The sequence below is a fragment of the Panthera onca genome, chromosome D2 (assembly GCF_046562875.1).
Source record: "Panthera onca isolate mPanOnc1 chromosome D2, mPanOnc1 haplotype 2, whole genome shotgun sequence".
NCBI lineage: Eukaryota > Metazoa > Chordata > Mammalia > Carnivora > Felidae > Panthera > Panthera onca.
The window spans coordinates 86,687,179-86,706,438 of NC_138349.1; the positions used below are offsets into that span (position 1 = coordinate 86,687,179).

Consider the following 19,260-nt stretch of genomic DNA (forward strand, 5'->3'; position numbering starts at 1 on the left):
ATGAATGTTTAAAGAGAAAGGAAAGATCTCAAACAGCCTAACTTTTCACTTCAAAGAACTAGAAAAAGAACAAACCAAGTCCAAAATTATCACAAGAAGACAATAACAAAGAGCAGATCAGAAAAATTAAATGAAATAGAGACTAAAAAATAGAAAAGATCAATGTAACTAAGAACTTCTTCTCAAAAAGATCACAAGATTGATAAACCTTTAGTTAAATTAAGAAAAAAGAGAAGACTTAAATAAAGGCAAAATTAAACCAGAAGACATATAACTGGTATCTCAGAAACATTAAGGATTTTAAGAGACTATTAATGAATAATTTATACACCAACAAACTGGATAACATAGAAGAAATGGATAAATTCCCAGAAATATACAACCTACTAAGATTGAATCATGAAGAAATAAAAAAAACTGAATATACCTACAACCAGTATGAATCAGTAATCAGAAGTCACCCAACAAAAAAGGCTCAGGACCAGATGGCTTCATGGGTGAACGCCACCAAGCATTTTAACAAGAACTGGTGTCAGCCCTTCTCAAACACGGAAGAGGAGGGAACATCCCCAAGCTAAAGTGAACATGGGGGTACGGATATCATTGTGAGATCCTGACTCCTGGGAGTCGAGAGACGAGACACGGTTCTGTTCCCACCAATGCATTTCCAGTCTTGATCCTTTCTAACATGAGTGTATTTCAAACTCTGGATATTCATAACTAATTGATACATTATATATAATATATACATATACACATACATGTTACCCAGATATTTTGTACATAGTTGTATATAATATTATAATGCACACAATATTTGGGTGACTTTCTTTTATGAACTTATGTTCATTTTCCAAATGCTTCATAACGGGCTATTCCCAAAGGTAAAAATTAAATCTTACCTGATTATAAACAGGGGCAATGCTCATATATGCAAAAGAGGTGAGGGAGATTTTGCACTTTTTCAGATGACCTTAACCAACCCAACTTTATTGCACTGTCACTGTATGAAAAGGACACTACACCGTTGTCAAGAGATGGGGTGTGCAATGGCCGCTTTGAGGTCACTGTGTGAACGTGCGTCTGCACTAGGCTTTCGACCTTGGTCTTTCTGTCTGTAAGGAGGCGTCAACACACCTGCCCTAACATCCTCACGGCTCTCACAGTAATCGTGTGGGTGATGTTGGGAAAAGGGATTTATCGACTGTAAACTTCTGCTATTGAAAGTTGTACCCACTGTTCAGACCTTTATATCTCCCCATATACCCAACCAATGGAATCTAAATCAAAAGTGTCTTCCTTTATGTACATAAAGATATTGTATATTATCATCACATATTTAAGCCAGATGTTCAGTGTCCATAACATGATGTACACAAGATGAGTATGTATGAAATTCTTTAGACATTTAATCATGCTATCTCTAACAGTATGACAGTATGCTTATGCCCAAGCATATGTGTGATATTGTAAATAATTCGTGAAATAAACTAACATTTTGCACTGTAAATAATCTTGCTGCTCTGCACAGAGGCTTCTTGTGCAGGACCACTCTGAGAAATCACGGCTCTGTAAAACTAAGACTTGCAAAATAAACGTCAATCATACTTTGTTAACTGATAGAGAAGCAAGTTGGAATGCCTCTGTAAACAATATTTAACCTGTCCTAATGAGGTGCAAAAAAAGCTCAAACTAACTTTTTTAAAAAAATTTTTAAATGTTTTTTTATTCATTTTTGAGACAGAGAGAGACAGAGCATGAACAGGGGAGGGGCAGAGAGTGAGAGAGAGAGGGAGACACAGAATCCAAAGCAGGCTCCAGGCTCTGAGTCGTCAGCACAGAGCCCGACGGGGGCTCGAACTCACAGACCGTGAGATCATGACCTGAGCCGAAGTCGGACGCTTAACCGACTGAGCCACCGAGACGCCCCTCAAACTATCTTTAAATAATAGGCCAAACAGAATAGACTCTTCAAGCATTGTGCACTTTATACTGAAAACCTCCCCAGAGGTATCTCTTAGGTGACCATAAACACCAAAAACAAACGAGCAAAATCCTTAGTCTGAACTTCTCACTTGGAGATGCCACGGCCAACTCTACATCAGAAGGGAGTTGCGAGCTCTAAACATAAACCCTGCAAGGCCACACGGTCAATTTCAGGGGCTCCCCAAAAGTGAAGGAAAAGCAGTGCAAGTGTGTTTAACAAACCCACGTTTTCCAGATAACTTTAATGTATTCAAAAGAGGTCCATCACACTTGTTCTGTTTAAAAGGAAACTTCTTAATTGGAACTAAGTCATTCATTATTCACTGTGATACAGGTTTATACCCTTAGGGTCCATGTGATCATTCACATGTTCGCTGACAGAAGGGGAAAAAGCTATTCTAATGGCTGAGCTTGGCTCTGACTCACTGGTTTTTATCTCCCTTAACTTCCAATCTCAGTTACAGATGGTGTTAAAGCTGGGGGAAACAGCATCTTGGGAGATGGGTAGGGAGAAGTACAAGTCATTCTGAGTTGCTGAGGCTCTCATTAAATATGGCAAGCCACTTCCAATCCGAGAGCTACTGAAATGAAGGGCTGAGGCTTTTCTGTTGTATTTCCTTAAAAGCATAAAAGGCCCTGCTCAGAATCCAGCAGTCAACCTCCTGAATGGTGTGATTAGACATTTCTTTTGACAGCGCTCAGTGACGACTCAATCATGCCCCCAGAGTGAGCCTTGCACATCATCAAAGTGTCTAATGATCTGAGTGTTTTGGGGTAACAACAACCCACATGCTAAATAGTTTGCCAGAATTCCATCATTACGACATCTAAATGGAGCACTTGGGTGTTTGTCTGATGTACACAAATCTACTATGGAGAAAGAAGTGAAATTATTCCTAAGAACTTCATGCAAGTTACCAGAAGAGAAGATATTCATGAATAATAGAATGCACATTTGTAGAATCAAGGAATGCCAGTGGTGGAGGAAATATTTTAGGTCATTTAAATGTCTTTGCGTTTTTTGAATTTGCAACTGGAAGTCAGAAATTGTAAAAGGCTAATGCAAGATTAGACAGATAATAGAAGACGCGGCTGAGCCTGAGTACAAACATCTTAATTCAGATTTTTAAAAAGTTTCTATCATGCCAAAGCGATTCCTGGAAATCAGAGTTAAATACAGGATGTCCAAAAGAATGCATGCCCCAGAACAAGAATTTGAGGGTACTATTGCATGTAACGTTATATTGTTTAATCAGTTGTGTATGATACTATTAGAAGAAAATCAGATATTCTAAAAAAGGTTCTCATCACCCCCTGGGATACTGAACCTCTGTGCTAACCCAAAACTTTCAAAACACGGAGTTTAACTTAAGGCGAATGACATACACAAAGGACTTTGTCACGTTTCTGAAAATCTATCAAACCAGCCAAACTTAAGTATGTGTCTCAGTTTCTAGTACAAAATGGCAGACTTGCGCCAATGGCAAAATATTAAAATCAAAGTCAGAAATCTTGGTGTCTCATCCGAGCTCTGCCAGTCCATGTCTCTATAACCTACAGAAATTCACCTTAACTCTTTGAGCATCGCTTTTAATCAATCTGCATGGTTCCCGTATGATTTCACAGAATTCAAGTATTCACACTTTACACTTTAAAACCACCACCTAAGTTGCATTTGTAAACAAGCTATGGGACGATGCCCTCATGCTATCGCATCACAGTAGTTTCTCTCCAGAGGGAAAGCCGAGATTCTCCCACACTGACTACATTCCCCAGAATTTTCCTGGCTCCCCCACAGGTCTTGTCTAAGCCGTGACAAGTTCTGCCTCATGTGGCCCAGCTGCCTTCCCCTTCCCCTCTAACCTGAGCTGCGGGTGAAGACAATTCAGGGCTCAATGGTCTGCATCCTCTGAAGGGAGTCGGTGGCCTCCAGCCTTTCTCTGGCCGCCACCGTACCACCCAGGGTTCCCGTGAACCTTCTCACCAGATTTTGTGGGCACCACAGAGGCAGCACCAACAAAAAGCAGAATTGGGATATACACTACTTCTATGCTTTGGAATATGTGCCCCATCTTATAATATGCGAGCCAACAGTTCAACCTCCAAACAGGTATGCTCTCTGCCAAACAAGCCCATCCCACCCGTTTGCCCACAGGATTTGGTGGAAAGCACACTGTAGCCCACGGCGTGCACAGAGGATGATCACTTGTGATAACTCTGACAAGGATCTCTCGTTCTCCTTCTGCTCTCCTGAACGTGCAGGTGGTCTCCAAACTACGTGTCGAAGAGTCTGCAAAACTTCTTATTCTTAGTCCCTAAAATTATATTCTTCTTCCCGATCCTCTAGAAAGTCCTACTCAAGTAGCTCCAAGATGAATGGAAAAGACACGCGTTACTCAAAAGACAAATGTTAACGCAGGTTTCAATCATTAAATGTATTTCCCGCCCGTTACTGATATAAGCGGTAAGTAACCAAGTCATGCTACGTATTTCTATTCCAATAGGAAAATAGAACAAAAAGAAAAAAGAAAAGTAATTTTAAAACTTTTTTACCGTTGAAGTTTTATTTTAATTTGAAATGCCGAAGGTGTATTATTTAACAGTCAAGAAGTGTATAGTAAACTTATCTCTGAGTAGATATTACCTAAAACAGGGATGTATGATTTCCTAAACTCATCTTGGAATAGAGACCAGCAGACAGAAGGAGCCCATCTTTGCAGGGATCGTAATGAATTCAAACACACTCATTAATTTTATAGCAGTTCATTCGGTTTCACGGAGAAACATAAAAAGGTCTATCTTACGGGAAAGAACACCCAGGAGCTACCTGGATGCTTGAGGAGAAGGAATTTGTCCCAGTGTTTGAAATGCATGGGTGATAAAGCAAGGCGTGGAGATATTTTTGTTAGACAGTTCTGTTCTCATACATCTTCTGTAACAGAAATGACCTACAGTAAAGTAACTCACAATACCCTCTCTTCTGAAGGTGATTTCCACATAAAATTTGAACACAACTTTCAACAGCCATTACTAGGATATGAATTTGAATGACCTTTAAAGGAATAATATTTTCTGCTGATGTTAAAAGTTTGCTAATATCTATTTTGCTAAAAGTGGTTTGGTCACTGTTCCTGTATGATCAACCCCAAACCATCACGTTTACATGAGCCAAAGTGCTTAATTTGTTTGTAATAATCATCCCTAGGGAATTCTATAGCTTTTTGTCGAGTTTGACTTAATAAGCAGCACTATATGAGTCATACCAAGAGACTATGACAATCAAGGCTTTCTTGGTAGGATGACATAATGTCCAATTAATAATATCTGATTAAAATACACAAGATGTCTTATACAAATAAAAGCAGAGTATGTCTTTTATTTTTTTTTACATTTATTTATTTTTGAAAGACAGAGAAAGAGCACAAGTAGGGGAGGGGCAGAGAGAGAAAGAGGCACAGAAAGGGAAGCAGGCTCCAGGCTCTGAGCTGTCGGCACAGAGCCCAGTGTGGAGCTCAAACCCACAAACCATGAGATCATGACCTGAGCTGAAGTCAAACGTTCAACCGAGTGAGCCACCCAGGTGCCCCTTTTTTTAAAAAAATTTTTTTTACAGGGTATGTCTTTTAAAACAACATGAAATAATTTCCCTTTTATGGGAAGCCTTCACATTAAAATGGAGCATAATATAATTTGAACTGTTCGACAAATAGTCATTAGCTAATTGGTCAATTATTTGGAAAATTATTCAAAGATCAGATATCTATAAATATATTATGATTAACTCAGGCTATAATGAACATAAAACAAAACTTAAAAATAAAAGACATAAATTTGAACATTCAAATAATTAAAACAGTAAAAAAGCTCTTTAGGCAAATCATGAAAAGGCAAAAGTAATGGAAATATTGATAGATCAGACATAAAACTCTAAACAATAAATGCATTCAAATATACCATCAAAAGTTAAAGGTGTAAAATTGTGAAAAAGAACAATAAGCAATAACAAATCAATCATTCGGAAAACTTCAAAACTGCATGAAATCATTTCAAAAATAGAGGTATATAAATAAAAAATTATCATATATTTGTTTTTTAATCTTTTAGCGTTTATTTTTGAGAGTGAGAGAGATGGAGGGTGAGTGGGGGCGGGGCAGAGAGAGACAGAGACACAGAATTCAAAACAGGCTCCAGGCTCTGAGCTCAAACCCAGGAACCAGTGAGATCATGACCTAAGCTGAAGTCGGATGCTTAACCCACTGACCCCCCACCCAGGGGCCCCCTAATTATCATATATTTAAAGTCAATCTCCCCACTAAAAAGACAATGTGAAACAGCAAAAAAACCTGGAAAATATGTTGCTAAGTGAAAGTGCAAACTGCTTCCTTTCTTCGTATATCCTTCAAGCCAATAATTTTCTACCCCTGGAAATGCAGGAGAAGAACATATTTGAGGATATGCACAGAGACATGTGAGATTGTTCTAGAAGCAATCTTTATAGTGCTGCAAAATGAACGTGCCGTGAAGGGGGTTAGTGCGGACGAAGGTGGGTGGTGACAGATGTAACATATGGAGCCAGCATGCCACAAGGGAGGGCTTCCCTCCCTGCAGCAAAGGTGTCCTACTCTTTCTGAATCTCCCATCCTTTCAAAAGAAGAAAATTCCAAACATCCTCAACGTGCAAGCATTGACAGTAAAGTCAACTTTTAAAAAGCTTTGAACAGTAACGATAAACCACATCACCGGGTCTAACTCAGCCTGATTCCGGGGTTGTGACCCTGGATGACGGAACCACATAATGTTGGTGAAACCACCGTGTGACAGGAAACTGTTGCCATAAAAATGTTCAGAGTAAACGTACAAATGACAAGAGCAGTCTATTCTATTTAAAGGAAAAATGAGGCTGACAAGGAACCCCAGGCCACTAGAAATTAGCAAGGACATCCTTCGGTGGTAGAATTGATGACGTCTTTTCCCTTCTGTAGTTTTCGAGATTTCATTATCAGGATGTACTATTCTGCAATTCGGGAGCGGGCGGAGAGAAAAGAGCATTCTGAGGGATACAGAAGTTTTCACTGAGGAGCCGAGGGTGTCCCAGCAAAACCCCACCTCGGCGTCAGCAGGTGAGCGGCAAGAAAGAGGTTGCTGGAGCCTGGGAAGGCACCTCGGGAGCCCCGGCAGTGAGATGCTGACTGAGGACACAGCGGACTGAGGCAGCCCAGGACGTAGAGCCCCACCTGGTAAAGGTCTCCTGCCAGAAAGCACAGGTGAGAATACAGAACAGCAGTACCATACGACAGCTGATGCCCGCACTGGGGAGGGGTGACAAGGAAGAGATGACCTTGGGAACGAGCCCCAGTCTGCAAGCAGCAGTGAGATGAAATACGTCCCACAGAGATCACTGTCTGAGATGCACTCTCATCCTCTTCCTTCCCAAACAGGGGTGTTTCTTATCTTTACGTATTTGTCCCCGTGTCCTATCATACACTGAATGTGACGGAGAGCGGACAGACTTTAGCTGCGAGTTCTAGATCGAGAGGAGACCCCCGTGCAGAGACTTAGACTAAGAAGACTCGCGTTACTAATACTTCTCCAGTCAAAAGGTGTAATCACTCCAATTGCTGGAAGCAATGAAAGACTCTAATGTAACAGGCAATGAGTTCACGAGAGCCCAATAACGTGCCCAGACTTTTGCTGTTGAGAAATACAAAAAAAGCAAACTGCTATTCGGTAGATCAAGGAGTGTCAGCAGAATCACATCATCACACGCCTCGCCGGCACAATCAGAGAGTTCCAGGCAGGCAACCCCCCGCACTTACGAGCCCTTTCCAACAATGACTGCGCGAACGTTCACAGAAATCGTACTGATCCCATATTGTTTTAGAGTGAAGTTGTCCAAGAACTTCTCCGGTGCTCTCTTTTAATTCTTATCCTCCTAGGTATCTGATAATGACCATTTAAATTGGGAAAGCACCAAGTGCATTACACCCTTCCGTTCGGAGTGAAGTGAGCAGGACACTTTGGCCACAGATCTAAGGCCGAAGACTTCACCTGAGACACAACTCTCTCTCTCTCTCTGAGTAATCAGCTTTTAGAACTGAACACAATTCTAAGACGTTGTTTTCCTTCTAAACTTTTAAGTTAATTCTATTCTAACTTTTAATCGATGCTACGGAGTAGTAAAAAGAGCCTGAAGGCCACGGTTTTGTTCCGAAAAACAAATGAAGAAAGAAAGGCGGGTAACCCTAATGAAATCAGGATAGAATGTAGAGTCTTAATAAAAAAAAATACAATTATTTCTAATAACTGTGCTTTCATTTCAGATCATTTTCAACAAGTGTAATAATACAGAATAAATACAATTCCAGGAGAAAGCCAGGTTGCTTTTTTAATTGAATTGCTTTTTATTTATTTATTTTTAATTGTAGGTGCCGAAAGAAACGTTGAATGCCGACAAACCTGCCGTTAATCTGTTTTGTTTTGTTGTGTCATTTAAAACCGAATTAGTCATTCACTCTGAAAATTCTCTTAGGTAAAACTTTTTCAGGGATCTTTCACAAGAATTAGGTCAGGTGTTATTTGTAGCTTTTTGTCTGGGAATCTATTCTCCTAAAGCTGGAAAATGTAATTTTCCTAAGAGTGTCCAAATAGCAAAAACAAGTAAACTGTGACTGTCCTTTCACTTAAATATATAAAAATACATGTTTTCCCTTTCAGGATCATGACAATCATTTTTATTCTAGAAGACAGTATCTGTATACACATAAACTATATATATATACACTGATGCATATCTGATATACTTTTCTACTGTTTCCTCCCAAACACTAGTTCTACATGTTTGCCTTTCAGCAGCCCGAGCTGTGTGTCAAGCATGGCCATAAACGTGTTTCTTGAATCATCTCATTAAAGTCTTGCAATAGTCATGAGGTCTTAGCACTGAGGAAACTGGCATAAAAGTTTTAAGAAAAAATGTCCAGTTTCAAGAGCAACTAAACATCAGAGCCCAGGAGCCCAGCTACCAACCTTCTACCATTAACCACTGTTGTTTGTACTGACCGAGAAAAGGTCCGGGGGAGATGATCCCCCCGGGACCCCTGGTGTGCTGAACGATGTTCGCCCTCCAGTAGCCCCAGCTGGATGAACCCACATAAAAAGAACATGATTAACGTGATGACTGCAGAATCGGGAAAAAGACCTTGTAGTGCACTTCACAGAACAGGAGCTCAACAGAGTTTGGAATTAAGGTAAAAATTAAATACAGGAAAACAATAAAGGATCTTAAACATACTCTGTTAACACGATGCAGGTAAAACTTTCTTTTCAGAAAAAGCTGTTTCTACCTTACAAACAAGGCGCCCACATATGGTGATATTGAACCCAACATCCCATGTTCCTTAAATGCTGAAAATAAGAATTTCCTTCATAAAGCACATGAAGGAAAAAAAAAAAAGTAGTCATACAATGTTAACTTCGAAAAACACAAAACACAGACTTGTAAGTAAGGGCAGCATTTTCTCGTTTGTTAACATAAGCAGTGTAAAATGTATCCAAATAGAAAATTTTCGAAGGAAAGCTGCTGCTGCCAGTGAGCAGTCACAATCTGCTAGATGTGAACTTAGCAAAGTCCACCAGAAGCAGTAAAACTGTGGCTGGCCATATGTGGGAAACCGTCAAGAGCCCTCAGAGCGCAGGATTCAAGAACATAGAACCTGGGGTCTTGATTCAAATTCTCTCTCTTCTTGGGTGTCTTTGGTCAAAGGTCTTCACTTTCCTGAGCATGCATTTTCTCATTAATAAATTGGGAAAACAATAAGATTATGAAGTCAGAAGCCTTAAAGGAGTTAGTAAATGTAAAGTTCTTGAAATAACAACAGGCACAAAATAAACTGCTACATAATTCATTATTTTTGCTAATCTGTATTATTTTTTTTAGTCTAAGCATAGTTATCTTATGAAGATAAAGATATTACATATTTTTTTAATTTCTAAAATGCTTTTTTGACTACTCATCATGCAGAAGAATATAGCTTTCTAGAAGAATAGTATTTAATGTAGAAGTTATACATAATATTTATTTTACAAATACTGGAATGCCATAATTTTTAATCAGTTTAAAGCTCGTAAGTCCTCATTGGCCAACTTTTTATTAATTTGTTAAATGTCTGCCTAGCGCAATTATTCTTTCATCGGATGTATTCCTAAGCATACAATCATTTTTTCCCCACTAGAAAGATGAGTCAAAGTGTTACTGCTCTCCTCCCCTCCACCATTTTTGCTAATTAATATGCTCCTTCCTAAGAATATGCTCACAATTAATGCAGACTCACTGCGTTTTTACCAAATTTAATCTGCTATTTTTGGAAACAGAATGTTTACAAGTGAATTTGTAATTCCTTCATACATGCCAAATATCATCAGGATGTCGTGGCCAGATGGGTTCTAAATGCCAACAGAAAACCAATTTCTCGAGCTAAGTACACACGATATGTTTTAGATTGTGAGTACCTGGGAAGTTTGGTGACTGTGGGCATTCTTTAGAAATTGTGTGTGTGTGTGTGTGTGTGTGTGTGTGTGTGTGTGTGTTTGTGTGTGTGTGTGTGTGTGTGTGTTGTACATATCTGCACAGGGTATTATCTTTATACCTCCAGATACTAAAATATAGAAGCAAATTATATTCCCTCACATTGTCACACAGTGATCAAGAAGAATATAATTACTTGTGTCCTAAAAGTTTACCATAATATGCTCAAGGAGCCAGCATAATATTTCTTAGACGAAACAGTATAACACCTGAAAAAAATGGAGTATTACATCTCAGGTTTATTGTAAAGTCACAGCTAATATATAAGTTAGTCGTAGTATGATAATAAGTTATTTTTTCAATTGTATTAATTTTTCAGGATTCAGCATCTATAGCACTTTAAACCGTATAAAATATAATGCAAATAATGATATCAACTCAACTTTATAACAATTTCACATCTAAAAGACCCTTTTAGGGTCGCCTGGGTGGCTCAGTTGATTGAGAGGCCGACTCTTGGTTTCAGCTCAGGTCATGATCTCAAGGTTTCATGAGTTCAAGCCCCACGTCAGGCTCTGAGATGACAGCACGGAACCTGCTTGGGATTCTCGCTCTCCTCCCTCTCTCTCTCTCTCTCTCTGCCCTTCCCCACTTGTCCTGTCTCTTTCAAAATAAGTAAACTTAAAAAATATTTTAAAGACCTTTTTAATAATTTTAAATTTTGTTTAACATTTACAAACCCATGTGAAGGAACACAAACTGTTATGCAGATCTTAATGTAATACATACTGCATTACCCAAAAATTGTTCTGAATAATATATACTTTGTTAATGTTACAAAATTATTTTTAAAATAGTAATACCGTTTCAAGCAGTCAAGAACTGTTTTAAAATACAGTAATTATATTGCATTGTTCCATCAAGGGATTAAATCACAATACTGGTGAACACAATCTTTACTCTTCTAAATATATTGAAAACTATCAGAAGGCACAGTACAAATAATAATTGAATAGATTTGGCCTCTGTGCATCAGCTGAGAGGGAAAATACGAACCAGAACCTTATGGACTTTTAACTTATACCTATCTAATTGTTAATTATCCTTTTAAAAATACTCTTAAAAAGGAATCTTGAATCAAACCATTAGATTAATTAATAATCGATTATTTAATTTCTCAGAAAAGTCTGTCCTTGGTAGTGGAGAAAGGAGTTCAACGTGAAAAGGGAAAAATATGGCAATTGGAATGAAAAGTTCAATAGAAAAATTTTAATATGTGTATATTATGATATATACTATATATGTTATCTCTTTTTTACAGCTTTTTAACATTTATTTATTTTTGAGAGAGAGAGAGAGAGACAGAGAGAGATCGAGCATGAGCGGGGGTGGGGCAGAGAGAGAGGGAGACACAGAATCTGAAGCAGGCTCCAGGCTCTGAGCTGTCAGCACAGAGCCCGATGCAGGGCTTGAACCCATGAGCCGTGAGATCGTGACCTGAGCCGAAGTCGAATGCTCAACCGGCTGAGCCACCCAGGTGCCCCATACATGTATTTCTGAAACGCATTACATACATAGGATTTGTTTATTGGTATCTGAAACATGTAAGAAGAAAAACAATATGAGAAAATAACTCTGAGAGCTTTTTTTTACATGATTCTTAGTTAATTATCTTAAGTCAAAACTGACAGTTGTAATTCCTTCCTCTTCCTACTCATGGAAAGAATTCAGCACTGAAAAGAGGTGGGGATTTAAGGACTAATTCACAAATAAAAACAGTAGGAAAGTTAGAAAACATCTAAGGTCACATAAATCATTTCTAATGTTTTATTCATCTTTAAAACGGAAGCCAGTTTTTCTGTTTCACCCTAGGATGCAGTCCAGAAAAACCTCACTGTTCTTACGTAAGTTGTAAGACATTTTAAAGAGTGTTGCTGACCAACCACAGCCATTTTGCTCTATACAGAACCAAGGAAATGTAATTCTTAGAAGACAATATGTTATGGTTTTAAGAATGAAAGAAAGAAATAAGGAATTTCTTTTCACCAGGAATCAAACGTTTAGTTGTCATCCTCTGAAACAATTTCTCAAATGTCTTGCAAAAGAAATGCACGACATAGGCAAACGTCCTCCCTCTCCTTCCAAAGACCGTATGAATGGGCCCCGGGCGCTGGGACCTCTCTTGCACCTTGGACTTGTTTTTTCTTCCACAGCTGTGTCTTCAGTTGTGACCCCTCTCACACACCTGGCCGATGGCAAACCAAGAAAGACAGGCACTGGTGTGCAGTCTACCTTTCTAACGTGTCCCTGGTCCCGGGATTCAATCTCCTGTTCCCTGGACTTATGAGTGTAACATCCTATTCCGCTGTCCAGATCTCAGTCATGTACTGAGTACTCAGTCATGCACTCAGTCACATGCTCAGTCTTCCATGGGCCCTGGCACTCCAGACGTGAGATCACCGATACCCGCAGACCCCAACCAGGTGGCAGAGCTGGCCTCCTATGCCCACAAATGCGGCTGGCGAAGCTGTAACTGGTGGGATTTTGTGTCTAAAGACCTGAAAACTCCCCCTGCAAACATGTGTTAGGATTTGTCTTCTTCTAGTGGTCCTCTATCAAAATGCAAGTGACTTGTTAAGGAGTCCATTACATCACTGACTGTGAATGGATTTTTTTCACATTAGCAGAGATGAATTTAAGGTAAACAGAGGTGGTATATGTAGAAGACAAGCCATTCTCATTTTAGGAATGTAAAACAGAGATGAGAATATATAGAATATCGTAGTTGATGAAAAAATATATAGTATCTGTGAAATCACTTCAAGAGATAATATCTTCCATTATAGATATGAAGTCATTTATGTAAGAACACACAGGACAATGGAGAAAATATAGGAGTCATGGCTTCTAGGTTTTCTTGGACACAGACTGGGAAATCTTTTTCTAAAAGGCTGTCCTTGGCGACAACAGGCACTAAGACCTAATAAATTGCATATTACTAGGAAAATAGTGTCAGAAAATTTATCGCTAGAGAAAAGTCCAATGTTTCCATTGGTACCTAAAGACGGTTCCAGGGCAGAATTAGGTAAAATATTATTCATCACAATAGCGCCACCATGTGGGCAATTCTCTCTCTCACCCCATGGGGAGAGGGGCTATGTAATAGAAAAAGAAGCTTCCAGAACTTCTAAGTCAAATCCTACATTTTTTTTTTTTTTAACATAGAAAACAACTGTCTTTGCTCTCAGTGATGCCATTATTTTACAAAAATCTTTAACACGTGGCTGGAATGCTGCAGCATGTGGAACTTCATTTCTACCAACCTCTGCCAATCATAACATCTGTGATTTGGGGCTCATATGAAGCAACACATACCTCTCTTATGTTAAGGTTGTCTTGCTCAGATTAAACTAATTTTGTGATCTCCTTCCCAGGTTTCCCACTTCTTACGGTGTCATCAACCGAATATCTAAACAGGCTGTTGGAGTTTCAACAAAAAACAAAAATATAACTCAACTCAAAAATTAACATGTAATTCATATTAATCTGTGCCATGAATCACTTGAGAGGACGTATTTTATTAAACATGCAAGCTGTATTTTTAAAAACTTTCAACAGGCACATAATTTAAAGTAGTCGACAACCAACATACATACACAATTGAATGAAAGTGATTTTTTAAGGAAAATAAGCAAACACAATATCCTCTTCCTTTATCAGTATGTGATGCTGTGCTTTTACGGTGCAAACGGTTCATAGAGAGAGCGCTAAATGCTCATTAATGGGAAAACATGTTCTGCACCGGCAACATTGTATAGAAAACACAATAAAACACAGGAATGGGAACCTTGATACCAAAACACCAACCAACGCCACACACGTTGAAGACCATGCCAAAGAATGACCAGCTTGCTTTGTTTGGGAAGAGTGGGAAAAATGAAGAATTTCATGGAAATGCCACTTGCAAAAAAGATCTGAAAGAAATGGCCAATCTTTTCATGGGTTCAGTAGTTCACCAAACCTTTCCTTTGCTGTTACATCACCTTTGTGAGGTTTTATTAATGGAAATGGAGAGAGGAGACAAAACTGACTGTAGGGATTTTTAAGTTTACTTTCTCTTTTTCTAATTTCATGTAAGCTACCTGAATTACTTTGCCCTATTAGCAAAAATATATCTGTAAATATATGAAATAAAAAGATTAACATTTTAATACATGTCCTCCCTCCATCTCCAGTGACCAAGAGATAAAGTTTACTGAGCCAAACGATCAGCACACTGAGTTTTTTAAAACCATAAAATCTCAATAATCTTGAAGCATTTCTATCACCTCAGTGGTTTGAATCTCCAAGGGCCACCATCCATAATTTCAAATCTACAAATGACAGAAGTTTGGTCTTTGAGAATAGCCATCTCATAACAGGACAGACGTGACAATAATGGCATTGATCATGGAAAATAAAGAAACTTCAAGAAGATGACAAATACTAGGAAAAATTTTCAGTTTACCAGGCAGGTATGATACCCTCCCTAAAAGCAAGTTCATGAACACTAAGCCTGTATATTTCACAAACTAATTCTTGAACTAGGAGAACTGGAATCACCCATGGTGTTAAACATGCAATTAACTGCATCCTCTTGCACAACTTTCTCATGTGTTTGGGGTCATAAATCTCCATTTTCATGCATTTAGGCACTAAAATTAGAGAAAAACTGTTTTAGACCCTAAGAGTGAAGAGTTTATTTGGAAGCCAGTAACCACAGTGGAGTGCTGTTTACGTTCTTGGGATTCCCAATTCTCTTTAAAGCATTTATCAAGGATCAAGCAAGGAGTCTGACCTTTGACATAAACCTGCTCGTGCAGATCTACAAGAAGGCTGATTTGCTGATAATCCATCCTCTAATCACACACACACACACACAAACACATACACACACACCCCTCAGATTTAGCTTTATTCCTTCCCCTCTGCACTGCCCCATTCTACTCAAGTACAGCCCCTGTCCCCAGCTCAGTATTACCATCTCCCCACTGCCACCGTATTCTCCCCTACACACCTGGCTCAGCACAGAGGCTTGCTGAGTAACGAGTAACCGACACCTGCACAACATTTACTGCTAGGCATGAACATTCCGATTCAGCGCAACCCCAACTCAGCACCACCCTGTGAGAAAGAACACAGGAGTGACAGCCTAATGCACGGAGGAGGGTTAGGTTCCCATCGGAAGCTACAAGTGTACAGAAGCAGGAGAAGAAGGCCCTACCGGGAACAGCTTATAGCAGGGATAACTTGTAGGTGGGAGATGGCGGTGTGGACTGAGGCTGGACCCCGGACCCTGTAGATGGGAGATGGCGTGTGGACTGAGGCTGGACCCTGGACCTTGTAGATGGGAGATGGCGGTGTGGACTGAGGCTGGACCCCGGACCCTGTAGATGGGAGACGGCGGTGTGGACTGAGGCTGGACCCCAGAACCTGTAGATGGGAGATGGCGGTGTGGACTGAGGCTGGACCCTGGACCCTGTAGATGGGAGATGGCGGTGTGGACTGAGGCTGGACCCCGGACCCTGTAGATGGGAGATGGCGGTGTGGACTGAGGCTGGACCCCGGACCTCGTAGATGGGAGATGGCGGTGTGGACTGAGGCTGGACCCTGGACCCTGTAGATGGGAGATGGCGGTGTGGACTGAGGCTGGACCCCGAACCTCGTAGATGGGAGATGGCGGTGTGGACTGAGGCTGGACCCCAGAACCTGTAGATGGGAGACGGCGGTGTGGAATGAGGCTGGACCCCGGACCTCGTAGATGGGAGATGGCGGTGTGGACTGAGGCTGGACCCCGGACCTCATAGATGGGAGATGGCGGTGTGGACTGAGGCTGGACCCCGGACCTCATAGATGGGAGATGGCGGTGTGGACTGAGGCTGGACCCTGGACCCTGGACCCTGTAGATGGGAGATGGCGGTGTGGACTGAGGCTGGACCCCGGACCTCGTAGATGGGAGATGGCGGTGTGGACTGAGGCTGGACCCTGGACCCTGGACCCTGTAGATGGGAGATGGCGGTGTGGACTGAGGCTGGACCCCGGACCTCATAGATGGGAGATGGCGGTGTGGACTGAGGCTGGACCCTGGACCCTGGACCCTGTAGATGGGAGATGGCGGTGTGGACTGAGGCTGGACCCCGGACCTCGTAGATGGGAGATGGCGGTGTGGACTGAGGCTGGACCCTGGACCTTGTAGATGGGAGATGGCGGTGTGGACTGAGGCTGGACCCCGGACCCTGTAGATGGGAGATGGCGGTGTGGACTGAGGCTGGACCCCGGACCTCGTAGATGGGAGATGGCGGTGTGGACTGAGGCTGGACCCTGGACCCTGTAGATGGGAGATGGCGGTGTGGACTGAGGCTGGACCCCGAACCTCGTAGATGGGAGATGGCGGTGTGGACTGAGGCTGGACCCCAGAACCTGTAGATGGGAGACGGCGGTGTGGAATGAGGCTGGACCCCGGACCTTGTAGATGGGAGATGGCGGTGTGGACTGAGGCTGGACCCCGGACCTCATAGATGGGAGATGGCGGTGTGGACTGAGGCTGGACCCTGGACCCTGGACCCTGTAGATGGGAGATGGCGGTGTGGACTGAGGCTGGACCCCGGACCTCGTAGATGGGAGATGGCGGTGTGGACTGAGGCTGGACCCTGGACCTTGCCTCTTTCTGATTTACAGGGCATCCTGGAATATACAGCATCCATGTGTGAAGAAGTAAATATACCCACCCCACACCATTCTCTTCCCACAAACGAGATCAGAAAGGAAAGGCAACAACAGTCTTTCTACAGATGAGTATTGCAAGCTGGGAATACTGTTTCATTTATTTCACCGATTACCGTACGTCGACATGAAATCCCAGGCACTGATTTTCAATAAACCACCGTCTTAAAGTTAACTTACCTCTCTGGTTTCATCTGTGCATCCGAATTCTTGATGCACAAATTTTAATACTGACTTTTAAATTTCCCCACGGTCCAAAAATATTGTTTGCCAAAACATCAAGGGCTCTTTGTATCGTCTCGTGCAATCTCTATCATTAGTTAACATGCAACTGTAGGGATCGATTGCACACACTATACACAAAATCGCACCACGCTGAATTGCACCCAAGATACTACTTCGGTCTTACCCCAAAATTACCTCCTTTAAGTAAAACAGATCAGGTATTTAAATAAGAACTTCAGGCAAGGTTGGAAACGGCGTAATATTTCATCATTCCTGCAGACTGTAAAAGTGTTCTATTCTCTCTACACTCACAGGGCTTTGTTATATGGGCAGCATAGGGAAAGGGATGAAGGAAGGAAGGAAGGAAGGGAGGGAGGGAGGGAGGAAGGAAGGAAAAGGAAAGGAAACTACAATGTCCTTGACATCTTGCACTTTGAAAGCAGGAGAGCCCCCTTCCCAGTTTTTACATAATAACGCCAGCCTAGTCTCCATGCACTACATCTGGACATTAAGAAAACTTGCATGGGGAAAACTTTTGGGGGGAGGGGGGTATGAAGGTGATTTCTGAGCTGGATTGCAGTTGTCTATAACACTGACATTCATTTCCCATAATTCTTGCCCACAGGAAACACATCCTTTAAGAAGCTGAATAAAATCAAGTTGGACCTTTTCAAGATCTGCAAGCTACCAACTTCCCAGGGAGGTTCCCATACCCCCAGCATCAAAAGGAGGCAGCGAGGCATTCAAGCGAGGAGCCGTGGAAGGCACTGCACCTTGAGGGTGCCGTGACTCTGGTGGCTCCTGAGCCCGAATCCGAACCGGGGAGGGCGCGGTGGGAAAGGAGGGAGAGGGGGAAGCCTAGGCTGCATGCAGCCCGACACCCTCTCGAAACCCGGCTGAGCGCTGGAACCCGGATCCCACCCCCTCGCCTACCTCCGGGCTCCCGGGGCATCCGCCGGCTCCCTCGCCTCTGCTCCTTCCGCAGCAGCGGGCACCGGATCCCGAGCCGCCGGGAGCTCGGGTCCCGCAGAGCGCCCGTGCCAAGCGCTTCTCTCAATGAGTTTCCGCGGGAGAGGAGCGGATTAAAATCCAGCGTTCAGGCAGCAGCGTCCCGGAAGGTTCCGGCCCCCTGCGGAGCGCGCCCGGCCAGCTCTGTGGCCCGGCCGAGGGTTCCCGAGCGCCGGCAGCAGCTCCGTGTCGCCGGCTCCGCCGCCGCCACACTGGGCGCCCCGCTCTTAGCTCACCGCGAGACGAGGAGGCCTGGCCGCGACCGCGCGGGGGCGGCGGAGGGGCTGGACCCTCAGATTTTGTCGGGTACGGAACCGAAAACTTTGATGTTGGAACCGCACACGCAGGACTGCGAGGAAACCAAAACAAGTTGCAGGTGCCGGGCGGGGAGGACGTCTTCGGCAGCTCTGAGAAAACACCCCCGCCCTCTCCAAAATCTGGGCGAGGGCGCTCCCGGCTCCCAGAGCGATCCCCGCGCGCACCCAGTGAGCGGCGGTCTCGCGGTCCACCGGAAAAGCTCCGGGCTGGGGGAGCGCCGCCGCTTCCCTCCCCGAGCGCGAATCCCAAAGGCGCCTCCCGCTGGAGAGGCTGCCGGGCGCAAAGAGCACGGAAAGCAGCGCAGATCCCGGCGGCGTGCGCGGGGCCGGGCCACAGACGCGACTGCCTCCAGGCAAAGTAACTGCTACAAAGTGCGTCCCCTCCGGCTCGCGGACGGACACACGGAAGGGCCGGGGCGGCCGTCAGCACCCGGCGGGCTC

The 19,260-nt window shown here is 42.7% G+C and overlaps 1 protein-coding gene across 3 annotated transcripts in view; it reads right to left on the reverse strand.

The window, feature by feature from the left end:
* PCDH15 (protocadherin related 15) overlaps positions 1 to 18,904 on the reverse strand; it is a 1,703,323-nt gene extending 1,684,419 nt beyond the window's left edge. For all 3 annotated transcript variants that reach the window (XM_078434112.2, XM_078434113.2, XM_078434110.2), the window contains exon 1: positions 18,428 to 18,904. The gene's annotated coding sequence lies outside the window, so the exon portion shown is untranslated. The remainder of the gene's footprint in view (positions 1 to 18,427) is intronic.
* Between the last annotated feature and the right edge of the window lie 356 nt (positions 18,905 to 19,260).